Raw genomic sequence first — 14194 nt, 5'->3', positions numbered from 1 at the left:
ACCACCCTGGTTTAATATGGGACTCAGTCACAAATTCTAACATCTAACAATCATTTAAGTCAATAGATAGACTCATGTTGATTTCAATTAGCACAATTAGCAAGGCTCTGAAGGTTCAGAACAGAAGAGTCTATTGCTCTGAAACGCCCAAGAGCTACGACTTTACAGCCCATCCCAGCAGAGACAAGGTGGAGCCTTTAGCTGTGGAGAGGAATGGTGCCTCAGGGAGAGCAGCTGAGAGGCAGTTCAGTCCTACACACACTGCTATTAGGCTTGTGGCCATAACTGCCAGTAATACTACAGGAGGCTTGATTCACATGAATTTGAGGGTTAAATCTGAAGCACTTATATCTTGAAGAAGATTCTGAGCTTATTTTTATTGATACTCACCAAAATGAAGAAGCTCAACTATAGCCTGCATAGCAAACGAACCCCAGAGATTGAGGGGAGTGAGATGTTGGTTAGTAACAGTTCTCCTAAGAGTGAAGTTCTTGACACTTGACATTGTTGTTTAGTTTAGCTGTTTCCTATGTATCAACTCTAAGCAATGGTATACCAGAATTAATATATGCATTTATATATGAATTGATAATTGAAGTATTACTAATCCGTAATATTAAGTATTAATATTGATAATTAGATTACCATGAAAATGAATTAGTGTGTACATATAAAGTATACTGATTTTGTAGCAAAAATCTTTCTGTAGTTACTTGTCTAAGACTCTCAGGCATTTCTACTATTCCATGGACATAAGTGCTATCATTTTTTGTGAAAGTCCTAGGCTTTTGCAAAAAGCTATCTTAAGACAAAAGATTAAAGCATTTAACTCCTCATCCATTCCAGATGGATTTCTATATTAAAATCTTTTTGTCAATCTCAGTCTTGCTTCAGTCACTTATAAGGCTGTCTTGTGTTAGAATTAAATAATTATTTTCTAGGCTTTTCTTGTAATGGTATGTGTATGATTCTGACTACATTTTGGTTATGCTGAAGAGATCTAAAGATGCATTTTATCTATCTTTTGAATAGGCAAATCAAAAAGATGGGTGAAGTGAAATTCAGTAATGTGTTTCTATTATATGTCAACAGTCTCAATAGAAAAACAGAAGTTTTTTTTTAATTGACGAAAGTAATTGTCAACTGGCTTTTACTCCTCTTGCCCTTACAGGGCTTGTAATATTAAGATTAGGCCCATGATTCTGCAAAACCCTGCTGTGAATTCAGTATATCAGTAAACAAATCAGAACTGCAAAGTCTGTTCTATATTCTGGGCATCAGCACTACTTGTTTATTTCAAAACAACCCCAAATAGTATAGACTGGCTGAAATCCATAGGGCTGCACACTTTATGGATGGCTTAAGCCTGCAGAGATGTTACTACATTAATGAGGCCTGGCTCAAATGGAACTCCTATTGACTTAGGTTTATGACACTGGAAGTTAAAGCCTGTCACCACTACATTTTTTCCCAAATGCACAAAGAAAGCTAAGTTTTAAAAATAACCAATATGCAATTTTCAGCACATCTTTATAGGTCTTTATTTCCTACTTATTTATAAAATGGAACATTTTAATATAATTTACAAGTTCTAGAACATATTGATTGCTGAAAATTGGATTTTTATAGAGGAAGAAACAATTATAGATGTACAGAAGCACTGATATTGGCATGATAACATGAGAATCCCCATTATAAAGGACAAATTTTCTCAATACGCCACTCACTAGAGACATCACTCCTTTCACCTTCTTGATGTTTTTAAATGTCTTACATTTATTTTGTGTTGCCTTTTCTATCACCACATATGTATCATCTTATGTAGGCCCTATTATTAATTTCAACCTTTTTCCCAACACATTTGCTTCTTTCATCTCATATGTTATTTGCTAACTTTTTCATTTCTAGTAAATCTCATCTGTCTTGATTTAGAATATGGTCTGGCAAGTGCCAGCAACTGAAGTGATTTCTTCACCTCTTCTTCCCTCTGCCTCTGACATTCTTCACTGATGTTTATAGGACACATGTATGCATTTTAAAAGAAAAATATTTTTTTTTATGTTCTCAGAGAAAATGTTGTATTCTCAGATATTTATGTTCTTTAAAAAATCTGTTTTCATTCCTTCCTAGAAGAGAACCACAAAGTCAAAGCCATCTATTAGACATAGTAGTAAGTTAACACTGCACGTTTCAGACAACATGTATGTACACATTAGTTACTGCAAACAGTAAAAATATTATTCCTCAGCATAAAACAGTGACCTTGAGCAATTGCTGGCCATGGGCAAGTAACGTGAGTGTTAGGGTTGTTTTTTTTTTTTTTTTTTTTTTTTTTTTGTTTGTTTTGTTTTGTTTTGTTTTCATTCTCATTAACAAAAACTATTTCTTTTTACAAAGCTGACGAAAATTGAAATGTGGGCAATTTTCTGTGGTGTGTTAAGACTTTTTTTAACAATTGATGACTGGATCTGAAAATTGTCATGGATGGCTAAAGAAAATAGGAAATGGAACCATCAAATGAGTGTCTGTCTGATCAGTCATGTGGAAATTAAAATGCCATCACCCTATGCAATATCAATTGCATTTCAATATTTTGATCAAGCCATCAATAAATCACCAGACTGAAGGAGAAATTACAGTATCTTCAACTAAACTGAATCTTCATATATGCCTACTGAGAAGACTGCCCCGTTTTTCTTCTCTTTTTTCAGTGCTTCTATACATCCTGACCCTTTAATAGGGTCATTTAAAAAAAAGTAATAGATGTCCATGAATTTGGCTTTCAAGAGAGCAAGAGCTGTTAATTTCATCAGGTTCTTTAGCAAAGGCTGCACAGGCCCCATAACTTTGCTGTCTTTTTTTTACTCACTCTTGCAATATATTTTGTTGCAGCTCATGGCAGTTCAGTGTAAAGGGTCACGTATCAGGATTACCCAGGTAACTCAGCCTTAGACTGAATAGGAAGTTCAGTCAAAAGTCTTCAAAACTAAACATTTACTCAGAGCATTTCGCAGCTGATAGGATGCACTCATGTGAGCTTGTCATTGTCAATGCACTTTGCATTTTAGCAGAGCTAAAAAAGACAGCTTTGCTCAAAGGCAGAGAATTAGGGATGATTTAAAAGAAATAACAATTTTTTACTTCTAGATTTGAAAAATAGACTTTCCCCAATGTGGCTTCAAAAACAAACAGCTAATTTCTTGCTTGGGCCTTTGTTTTACCTTTATCTCTCTTCCTGCTCTCCTTGTCTTTGTTTAACATAAAACCCAAGCAAATCAATGCATTGATTTTCTGCAAAAGACTAGGTTTCTACCTGATGTTTCAGGTGCTTTTGAACTGGGAACTGTAGGACTTGATTATTTTTTTCTTTATTGAATTTTTCATGTAAATAAATCATAGCATTCTGTGGTGGTCTTGACTGTAAGGGAAAGTAAGCATATCCTTACCTTACAACGACATCAGCCAGCAACCTCAGCACTTGTGGGTGCATTCCATGAGGTCACATGGACTTTGATACCGTCCCGCATGACAACCTTGTCTGCAAATTAGAAAGACATGGATTTGATGGACAGACCACTTGATGCATAAGGAATGGGCTTGATGGTCACACTCAAAGAGTTGCAGTCAACAGCTCAGTATCCAAGTGGAGAGCAGTGACAAGTGGTGTTCCTCAGGGGTTGGTGTTGGGACAGGCTCTGTTCAACATCTTTGTTTGTGACATGGACAGTGGGATTGAGAACACCCTCAGCAAGCTCACTGATGACACCAATCTGTGTGGTGCAGCTGATATGCTGAAAGGAAGGGATGCCATCCAGAGGGACCTTGACAGGCTTAGCTTTGGGGGCCCCAACATCAGAAGGACATGGGCCTTCTTGAGAGGGTCCAGAGGAGTCCACAAAGATGATCAGGGAGCTGGAGCACCTCCCTTATGAGGACAGGCTTAGAGAGTTGGGGTTGTTTAGCCTAGAGAAGAGAAGGCTCTAGGGAGACTTTCTAGTGGCCTTCCACTACTTAAAGGGGGTTACAGGAAAGATGTGGAGGTAGTCTTTATCAAGGAGTGTAGGGATAAGACAGGGGGTAACAGTTTTAAACTGAAAGAGGGTAGATTTAGATTAAGATGTAAGGAAGAAATTCTTTACTCTAAGGGTGGTGAGACTGGAAGAGGCTGTCCAGAGAAGCCGTGACTGCCCCCTCCCTGGAAGTGTTCAAGTCTGGGTTGGACGGGGCTTTGAGCAACCTGATTTAGTGGAAGGCATCCCTGCCTGTGACAGGGGGGTTAGAACTATATCATCTTTAAGGCCCCTTCCAACCCAAACCACTCTATGATTCTATGACTTGTGTCTGTCCAGTTTGTTTAAATATTCCCTAACCTGATGACATCCTTGTACTATGTTCTTGTTTTAGTCAAAATCTCCACACTCGCTGCTGGATGCTTTTGCTTGAATTCCTGTATGTCAGGACGAACTATTCTTGAGCTTGAAGCCTAGGGTTGTGATCCTGAAATTTGTCTTTTTCCCTCCTGTCAGGATCCTGAACTCCACCATCTCATGGCCATGGCAGCTAAGGCTGTCCCTGACCTTCAAATCCACAAGAATATTGTGGAGCTTTCAAAGACCTGAGCTTTCAAAGCTCAGGCTACTCCTCCTGTGGAAGAGAAAGACTTAAATGCTGGTACAAATGGCCAAAATACAAGAAAAGGCCAAAGATGTTTCACAAGTATTGTAAAATCATGGGTTTACTTCTTTATCAGTCTCAAGATGCTATCACCCTTGGGACACACTAAGTAGATATAATCTTCAAGAGGGTTAAGATAAGTTATCTTCCCTGCAGACAAGTTTCCTGGCTTCATTATTAAAACTAACAGCTAATTTTCACTTATACACTTGCTATAAGATGTGCTTATATTTTGGTTTTCATTGTGTTGATATTGTTAATAAGAGCTACATTTTTCATTCTCACTTATTTGTGTTTATTTGACCAGAGTTCAGAGTTTAGCTTTAGGACTTCTTACTATTGCATTAAGAATGTCATGCCCCACAAGATATGATGCTCAGTTCTATTATAAAATCATTGTGACAAATGCAATTAGCAAAGATTTTTTGATGAATTAACCTTGCCATGGCAGAATATACACCACACCTGCTGTTCTGTTTTAGCACCAGACTTTCACCCTCCTACAGTTAAGTCCTAGGCTGTTTTGTGGATCCCTTTCAGCTCACTTTTTCTTCCTTGTGTTCAGAGGTCACTACCTCCAGATGTCCAATATTTTTCTGTCTCATTTATATGCATGATTGGCCTCTTCAGTTTGTTCTTTTACCATTCTCATTCCTCTCTTGTTGCAGAACTCTGCAACAGATGTTTGATTTTTCCCTTGTACCTAGCTTTACTTGCAAGGAGGCTTGCAAATGTTGTTGTTCCAGACAGGAGAGAAAGGCGGATCATTGCAGCCCATGAATGACTGAAACAGAAGGTTATTTAACAGTCTAGTTGGTGAAAGAGCATTAACAACTTTTAGTTTGATGCTTAAGGGATCTGATCCCTGGGGTAGCAAAAGTCCCCATTCCAGGTAACTGAAAAGCAGTGTTCTGATCTGGTGGTGATTTGCGGAGCCGTGGAGGAACGACACGCCGAGACAGACTCAATGTGGGTGATAGAGCATCATATATCGTATCTCTTTATTAGACCAGGGTACACATATTTATACAGACAACGCTAATTATTATGCCTACTAGTCACTAGCTGATTGACTTAAGCTCTAAAGGTCGTATTCACACGGTCCACCTACTTGCAGTTACCTAACAGCACAAGCTTCTCATAACACTAAGTTTCTCATGCCACTATTTCTAATTCCTCTTAACCTGTTTTTGACACACCACGGTACACAAGGCCAAAGCGTCCTTGACATTCTTCATGTATCAGCAGCTGCGAGCAGCTGCAGGTAAACCCTAGTGAGGCCCAGCATCAGCGAGGCAGCATCAGCCCCTAGAACAGGCTCTGATCGTACAACTGCTCGGTGGGCTCAGGACCCTTGTCTCTGAGCCATTCTCCAACAGTGATTCACATGTTCCCTCCACTTCTGGCAGTTACCTGTGAAGAAAAAGCACAGCAGAAGGAAAGAGTTTGCCTTTTCCGCATCTCCCTCACTGCCTGGAGGCACACAGTGGGACAATATGAGGAATACAGACTGAATCAGTGCCAGGGTAAATTTAAGAAGTCCATAATGGGCTTCAGGGAGGCTAGAGGCCTGAATTGCATATCTGGCATAACTTTTCATGATTGATCCTATTCTGCTAATCTTGCAAAACATTTGGTTGCGACATTGTTTCCTGCTTTTGGGTACTGAGGGTCTACAACACCTCCTATCCTCCTCATTCACCACTGTCCTTGGCCAGAATCCTGGCCCACAGCATCAAAGGTTGCCTCTTTTGGGGCTATTCCTCGGTGATCTGCTTTTGATGCAAGAGGAGTCACAGTTCTCCTGCTTCACCACCAGCACTAGAGGCATCTGCCTTGAGAACAGAGGCAGGTATAAGAAGTATCCTTTTCCCTCTTGTTGATAAGGGAGGGAAGAGGAGAAAACTTGGACTCGGTTCTGGGATCAGATGCTTCATGATACTGGGCAGCAAACACAGAGGTTTGAAGTGTGGACCATCTGTCATCTCTTCAGCTGACAGCCTGCCACAAAAAAAATCAAAGCATTAGTAGCTGGAGAGTAGGTTTTCATGGCAGATGGACTGCTGTCTTTCAAGTACAAGGAACACCACTGCAGCTAACACAACAGGGCCCACATGTCTCCTGATGAAGATCAGCTCTGGTGAAACATTAATCTGGTGTTCACAACTCCTGTCTCCTCCTCCTCCTCCCAATATGGCAGTCCCTCCATCTCCAGCCACCCATACTAGTTGCCCCAGACCAACCTAAGCAGAGTCCAATAGGCCCCTGACATACCAAGGAGGTGTATGTACAGACTTCATACCTGACCCTTAGGTTTGGTGGCATCTCCTGTCTACCTAGGAAAAGAAAGGAAAGGAAAAAGGAAACATGGCCTTATGCAGGAGAAACCTCTTTCAATACTAACAAGGATGAAAAAATTATTCTCCAGGATTTTGGACTTCTTATGGAGCATGGCATAGTGTCCAGACTCTCCATCAGGATGAAATGTACTTCACCTGCAGGAGGAACTCTGGTGCTGGTGCCCTAGGAAGGGCAGCCTGCGGTGATCACAGCAACCTTTACCGGCCCCCTCCTGGGTCTGGCCAGACAGCAGCATTGCACAAGCACGCCTACAGCAAATGGATACAATCTTCCCACATTTCAAAGACTCCCTGTGTTCCTGCACCTGAGTTATAAGCATTCCTTTCCTGCTCCCAATAAACCTGCCTGACAGCAGAGCCCTGGATGAGATCCACCAGGTATGCCCCAAAATGGTGGAGTCCGCGCAGACTGTGGACAGTGCTCAGTGACCACAAACCATCACTGACAAGTCACTGGAAGACAAGAGTTGCCCAAGAACTGAGGTGACCACCACGTGGTAAAGTGGAAGGGGACCCTTTCCTAGAGTTGAGGGAGACAGAAAAAAATGAGGAACTTGCAGCGGGGTTGTGGTTAACATTGGATATGGGTGCAGAGCTACTGTCATGACACTGCTTTACCCAAGTGGCACCATGCAAATCCAGCAGCATTTGTTGCTTTCCAGAGAACCTCTCTGAGGTCGCAATGAGTGATACCCCATTCTCTTCCAGGGCAAGGAAGTAGAATCATTTGGGTGCTGTGTCTACCAAGTTTGATCTTGTTTGGGAGATGCACATACCTAATCAAATTGTTTCTTAATAGTACTATGCATGAACTAGGAGGGAGGGATAGTGCCCTTTTGTTTGACATAACTGGTTGCTATGCAGCTGTATGCCTCTGCGGGCTATTGCTTTTACTGCTGCAGTTGCTATAGGAGACTATCAGATGAAGTGATGAAAGATTTCTCCCCTCACTCAGCATGGCATATTGCCTGGCTTTGTGTATACTGCATACCAAACATCTGATCTTAGCAAAAATCTATCCCTGCTTTCTTCCTTCTCCCCCACTGGAAACCATGGAAACCAAACTGACTTGATTCTGTCATGGACAAAGAATAGAGGGATGGCCCAGAGACAAGGCTCTTGTCAGCTTCACTGAGCTAACCCTGTTCTTGCCAGGAATGTTCTCACAATGTAGCCTATAGAAAAGAGTTAAGGCTTTATTTAATCACAGCTGCAACTTGGTAATACTGGTATTCTAATTTAAGATACCATTTAAGAATTTTCTTTGATATGTTACTTGCTTCTATATACTCACTGTCCTCACACCAGGCATCCCCAGCCACTGGCATGTAATATGTGGATTAAAACCACTCAGATCCATTGTGCTCCTTGAAGTTTTCAAGGCAATGTTTGTTTTTTAAATACACAGATGTTTGGCTGAGCCACATATACATCTCCTGATTGGCCTCTCATTTGGCCAGGGAGTTGCAAGGCTGGTACATTCCTACTCATGGAATGATTTGTTGAGCTGAAACATTTTCAGGGTTGCAGATAGGTGCGCACAGTTAGATTTCCTTTCTGGAGTGAGGGCCCTCAATCTGCCCGGTCAAAAATGAACTCGTTTTGTGGCCTCATAAGCAGTTACTAGCATTCAAGGGAATAGTGAAAGTCCCTCTCTTACATGCACTCCATGTGAGAGGTCATTGGGTGGTCACACATCTTTGTGGCATCCTCAGTCTCTTTTTCCCCTTCCAGCCCATTGGGCCAAGAAGAGCCCTAGCTGAAAAATGAGACCCTAAAAAGGAGCCACTGGATTCCAGCTTCAGTTGCCAATGACCAAAGGCTCTGTATTATCATCCAATCTGAGTATCTGTTGTAGTTTATCAAAGAATTGGGGATCCATGCTGAGCTACACCAGAACATGGGCTGCAATCTTGATCCTGTATATGCCTCATCTTAGAGATATATAACTTTTAATGACTGCCCATCCATGCGTAGCTTATCTCCCCCAGCTACTGAGCTAACTCTCTTTAGGTGTCAAGAAATACAACAACCAAATCTTTCTCCAAACCCTCATTCATATGGGAGATCTTAATGAAGAGAGACAATGGTTGCCATCTCCTTGGTGCACATAGCCCTCTGTTGTCCTTTGACTATGATGAGAACTAAGAAAGTGGCATTTCTCTGCTACAGTGCTAAGGCTGTGTTTGATGTGGCTCTAGGTGAAGTATAAATATGGAAGAGAGGCTGCAGTGTCAAGGTCAGCTGGGATAGGGTGAAAAACTGCTGGAGTGGCACGGCATTGTCCATGAAAAACTGCCAGTGGCACGGCATTGTCCATACCGCGTACTAGGATTGTTTCCACATCCAGACCATGACCAGGCATAGCTAATGAGTGTGCCAGTTGGTGCAGCTAAACACCTGCCACAGGGGCTTATTAAATATTAACCATTTTGGAGAATCCTGTATCACTATTAGATTATGTGCTTGGCACTGTTTAATTCGTGTTATGTCAATACACATAATCCTAGAGTCCATGTTAACACTCTGGCCAGAAGTTTACAAAAGAAAAAGTAAAGAGATTCTACTACACAAACAAATTTTCATACAGAGGCAGAATCAAAATGCTGTGCAATTATCCTATGTTAGATGAATAGAGTGACTTCATAAGTGGTATAAAAATGTTTGCACTGCAAAGCAAAACCACATAACAGTGATGCCCTGTTCTTGGTCACAGCAGTCCCAGTTGCAAGAAACAAATATTTTCTGGAAAAGGAGGCAGATAAGTGCATGTCAGGGAGCAGCAATAGCTGGCTGGTCCCTGAAGGATAGAGAGCCAAGAATCAAGAGCAATACCACAACTGACAGGGCAAGGGTCTCACCAGCCAGAGCCCAGTCCCACAGTACCTCATCAAGGCAAGCAGGTCAGGCCCCGTACCGGTGGGCAGGTTCAATCAAGGATCCAGACCCTCAGGCAAGTTCATGGTGAAGAGGCAGGTTCCAGGTCAAGGCAGGAGGTTAGTCTGCAGGACAGGGTCTGGATCAATGGGGGCTAGGGCTGAACTAGAGACCAACACTTCAATGACTCAGCTCAGGCAGGGAGTGAACAACCAGGGCTGAGCTTAAACAGACAGACCTCCTGGGCCTTGGGGCAGGGTGAGTAGGTGAGTCAGTGGAGGTTCCAGGTAGCACCGAGTCAGTGCCACTGAGGCTTATTTGTACTCCTAGAACTGAGATAGCGCAGACTGTGCCTAGACAGCAAGTACAAAGCATGCAGAAATCACACAATCTGCACAAAGACAGTCATCCACAGTCAAAAGGACTTCAAAAACAGGACAAAAATTTGCAGAAGAAACAGCAACAAGATTTCCCTGTGGAAACTGGTCAAAAGATAGTATGGGAAAGGAATATTACACTGAACTCTAACAAGTTTTTCTACCAGCAAATTAAATGTGCTCAGTAACATTCCCAGGCACTGAAGCCAACTGGCGTGGGATGCCCTGTCTCGGTACTTGTAAGCTGGATGGTACTCTGGGAATTTTTGAGCTTTGACTATTTAGCAGTGGGAGAGCTGTTTTTCCTGTCCCAAAGGCATCAAATGTCAAGAAAGTACCTGGTAGGTAGGACACCTACCAGTAAATGTGTATGACAAGAAGATGCTTGTATCTCCTGTCCAGGAGAGTGTCTGCCAATCAGAGTGACTTACCATTTTGCGTTTCAGAAGTGGGACAAGTTATGAGTTGTAGGAGCAGTTACAGCTCTCTCACTCTGCCTGAGCTCATGCAAAAGCCTCCGCAGTGTGCATCCTAACAAATCCTGAGCTAACATGGGCTGAACAGCCGAGTTCGTTCTGGGACATCTTATCCTTAATTTTGCTACTATCCAAGCTGAGTCTTTGGGCTGTGGAGTGCTACCCAGCCAGGTTGTGCTTGCTTTCTTACCAAGGAGAGTACTCCAAACTTGAGAACAGACCACAGAAAACACTGAATAATTTTTCACTTTTCCAAGGCCACTTAGGATTTTCCATATTTATGTCATCACCTTCTGTTATCTAATTTTTTTTCAGACTGAACTATTCCACATAATTTCTGCTCAGTGGAAGCCAATATATTCTGGTTATTCTTGTTTCTTCCTCTGTACCTTTAAGTTATGACTCATCTTTTTAAGACTGTGCAGTCAAAACCATATACAGTATTCTGGGATGAACTGTGAATTTGCACAGTAGAATGTTTTCAGTTTTGTTCTCTAATTCCTATCTTTTTTTTTTTTCTCTTTCATTTTCCTTGAGCACTAATGCTTACCAAGAATGACTGTCAGTTGTTCCTGTTTTTCCTCATTGTTTGTTCACTCTGGTTGCATTGTATAACTCCATTGTGGCCTGAGCAGTTAGCCTGTATGCACAACATTGCAGGCTCTTTCCATTAGAATGACAAATTGATTACAAGAGCCAGGTAATTCTTTGAAGTAATCTTGGTTTACTACAAACAAGTCCCATTTCTTGAAATACACTAAGATTGAACAAGAATCTGTTGCTTTGCTTATGATTCCAGATCTGCTTCCAGTCAGGTCAATGCTCAAAAAGTTCCTTCCCTTGACTTTCTTGGCCATTGTGTATTCATTTCATTTCTTGTACAATGGTTTTTGGGTTTGCTTTCTGCCTGTTTCCTCCCACTTTTCACTGTTTCATTCTAATCAATCCTCTGACCCTGCACGCTGGGTCAGAGAATCTGCTCCAATATTCATCTCAGGAGTAGCAATAGCTCATCATTACACATGGGCAGTCAGGGGTGTTTCCTGCTGCCTTTCCTGCAGCTTTGTGATTAGTAACATTGAACCTCCTCTGCTGTTTTATGACACAGTCATTTCAAATCCTATGATATTTTAAAAATATTTGGGATCAGCTTTAGTTTTGTCTGCTTTAAATAATTTTGGCTTCTCGTTATTCAATAACTTTTCTAGATAATTTATTAGTATGTTGAGCGTGCATCCCAGGGTATGTTCCTATTAATATAGGAGATCTGTTGTGAGAACTAGACATTTAGCCTCACCCTTTCTTTTCTCTCTTTTAAACAGGTTTGTTTTTTTTTTTTTTTTACAAGAGCACTTTTGATAACACAACTTTTTAAAAAAGTATACTTCCTTGTTTGCTGCCTAAAAAAAATCATCAGTTTGTGAGGGACAACTCTCAACAAAAACTCTGTTGACTTATTCTTGTTTAATCATTAACCATAGATCTATTAATTCTTTCTTCCATTACACTTTCACTCAATTTTCTGTGCATGAAAGACAGTCTACCTGGCTTGTAGCACCCAGAAGCACTTTTCAGAATTTTGCATGACATTTACCACTTTCTATTTCTCTGGTAGCAAAGTAGATTTAAGCAATAGATTGCACACTACACTATAGCTGTTCGGCAATCTGGTTTACAATCTGGCCACAACCTACTGATTCTGAAAGTTTTTTACTATTTTTCCCTCTTATTTGTGTTTTTGGAGATGTTTGTCTTTCCTCACCTTTCCAAGGGAAAATCTATTTGGGTTCCCAATTTCTAAAGCCATTTGTGCTTGTTGAAAGTGATAAAGAAACATTATGAAGAATGATCATGAAAACTCTTGGTCCCTAAAAATCTACATGTTTGAAGAGCATTACAGGAAGAGTTTGATCTACCTCTTTCATTTAGTTTGTTTTCACCCATGTTGTATGTAACCCTTCTACCAGATATTGATAGTAACCAAAAGAGCTGTGTTCAATGCACAATGAGTGATACTACGTAGTCTGTTCCTTTCCAAGCAGACTTTTTAAAACTAATAAAGACATAAGACATAAAGGCTTTTCTGTCAGAGCTTTCTACAAAATTCCTGTTAGTTTTTTAAACTTCAGTTGTATTGTATTCTACCCTTTAAATATATAGGTATAGGAGTAGAGTAGCAAATAGATATAAGGGTAGAGTATATATCTATATAAAGAGAGATACATCTCTAAATATATAGATAACAAATCAGGAATTTAGTTTTGCTATGACATTAGCAAAGTGTTCCTCCTTGCTTTTTGGTTATGATGTCTGCTATTTAAATTCTTAGGCATCTGATGATACACATCATCAAGTCTCTCTGTTCTTATTGATATACTGAAAATCTAGGAGTAAATGATAACTAGAAAATAGGGTGGAGATGCATAATCCTTGAGCCTACACTGTAAACAGACCCTAGCTACTCAAGTGTAACTCCCATAATAGGGGTTCATCCTGAGTGTAGGAAGTAATGAGCCATGAAAGCTCGCAGGTCCAGAATCACTGGGATGCTAGATGTGCACCACCCCACAGTGGAGCAGCAGGAACTGTGTTCCCAGCCACAGTGTTTCAGCTTTGTGAAAATGAGAGTGGAGAATATTTAGGCCTCAGAACTGAGTTGCATTACAAGTAGATTAATAAATGGATTGCTTGCTTAGGTGGAAAGGTCACAGTGACCTTGTTTATTGGAGAAAAATAAAAGATTTTATATTTTTATTGCTTTTGAATGTATGGGGTTAATTTTTTGGCTGTCAGTGATTTGCAGGTTAAGTTATTATAATAACATATCCATGGTAATAAAATAATAAGTGCTAATGTGAGCTTAATGAAAATTATTTGGGTAATTAATTTTACTAAATGTATTAGCTAAGGGCTCAAGTAAAACTAAGGGTGCAGATCTTTCTGGCTTTTCCTAATATAGTGTTTCTGGAAAACAAACTCCTCTGCTTCCAGCAGGGTAAGTCAAGATGAAGGACACAGGCTTCTGCTTTGATAGTAGCAAAAAAAGGTTGTGTTGCAGAGCATTTTAGTTTAGGTCAGGAGCAAGCTTCTCAAGCAACTTCTCAATCAAGTGTCCTGACCAACCCCCTTCCCCTGCTGCGGTACACATTATAGGGTGGTGTCACAGTATGAGGACCAGATTCCTTTGGGATGAAGCTAAACTAAAAAGTGTGTTTCAGCAGCACACCTAATGTGCTCCAACTTCAATCCATGACACCAGATCAAAGCTTGATCAAAATAAAGCTCCCCGAAATACATCTAGCCTGGACACTGGTTTCTCAGCACTAGATGTTTCACTACACCTAATATCTACATATCTGTACTATTCTTTAATGTAGACATAATCAAAAGATATTAACTCTGTTTTTTGATCTCTACTTAAGTAAGTTTT

The 14194-nt window shown here is 40.7% G+C and overlaps 1 protein-coding gene across 1 annotated transcript in view; it reads left to right on the top strand.

Moving 5' to 3' along the window:
- Positions 1–14194, top strand: part of MED10 (mediator complex subunit 10) — an 81317-nt gene that overhangs the window by 50807 nt on the left and 16316 nt on the right. The window lies entirely within an intron of this gene.

This window comes from Tyto alba, unplaced genomic scaffold, assembly GCF_018691265.1.
Source record: "Tyto alba isolate M040663 unplaced genomic scaffold, T.alba_DEE_v4.0 Super-Scaffold_27, whole genome shotgun sequence".
NCBI lineage: Eukaryota > Metazoa > Chordata > Aves > Strigiformes > Tytonidae > Tyto > Tyto alba.
Note: the sequence above shows the minus strand (reverse complement) of the source record. Positions and strands in the feature narration are given on the sequence as shown.